The sequence below is a fragment of the Coenobita brevimanus genome, unplaced genomic scaffold (genome assembly GCF_032717465.1).
Source record: "Coenobita brevimanus isolate Jiangsu-jjx unplaced genomic scaffold, ASM3271746v2 jjx.HiC_scaffold_1992, whole genome shotgun sequence".
NCBI classification, from domain to species: domain Eukaryota; kingdom Metazoa; phylum Arthropoda; class Malacostraca; order Decapoda; family Coenobitidae; genus Coenobita; species Coenobita brevimanus.
In genome coordinates this window covers 57,586-58,209 of record NW_027642878.1, presented here as the reverse complement: position 1 = coordinate 58,209, position 624 = coordinate 57,586, and positions in this window count along the sequence as shown.

Genomic DNA, 624 nt, shown 5'->3' with positions numbered 1-624 from the left:
ATTCCTAACTAAGCAATACCTATATGCATTCCACAGGCTGTCCAGATCCATTTCATTCCAGTTCACTGATTCTAACTCCTCCTCTACTTTGGTCCTGTATTCATCTGCCATTTCTTTGATTCTCAGCTTCTCAACTTTCAGTCTTTCTCCCTGACTGCTCCTCTCTCCTTCCTGGTCCACCTCACTCCTCTCAGCTTGATCTTGCATACCACAATCATATGATCTGACAGACCTCCACATCGTCCTCTCACGGCCCTCGTATCAGCAACCATTACCATCATCGATCTTTCTATGAGCACGTAATCAATTAGGCTTCTTTCAACACGATCCCCGTTCCCTCTACACCATGTATATTTATGTGCATCTTAGTGTTTGAAATACAAGTTACAAATGCACAACCTCCTCTCCTGACATCATAATAATAATAATAATAATAATAATAATGTGTTAACACAATAACATTATAAAAGAAAAGCACACGGGAGCCGAATGCTAATCGGCCGCCGGAATATGTTGCTGGCCAAGTTACAAGTTACAAACCAAATGTGAAGAAAATTTGCAAAACTCTACGGAATTCAGTCACCGCATTTCACAAAAAGCCAATCCATTTTAAAGAAACTAGAC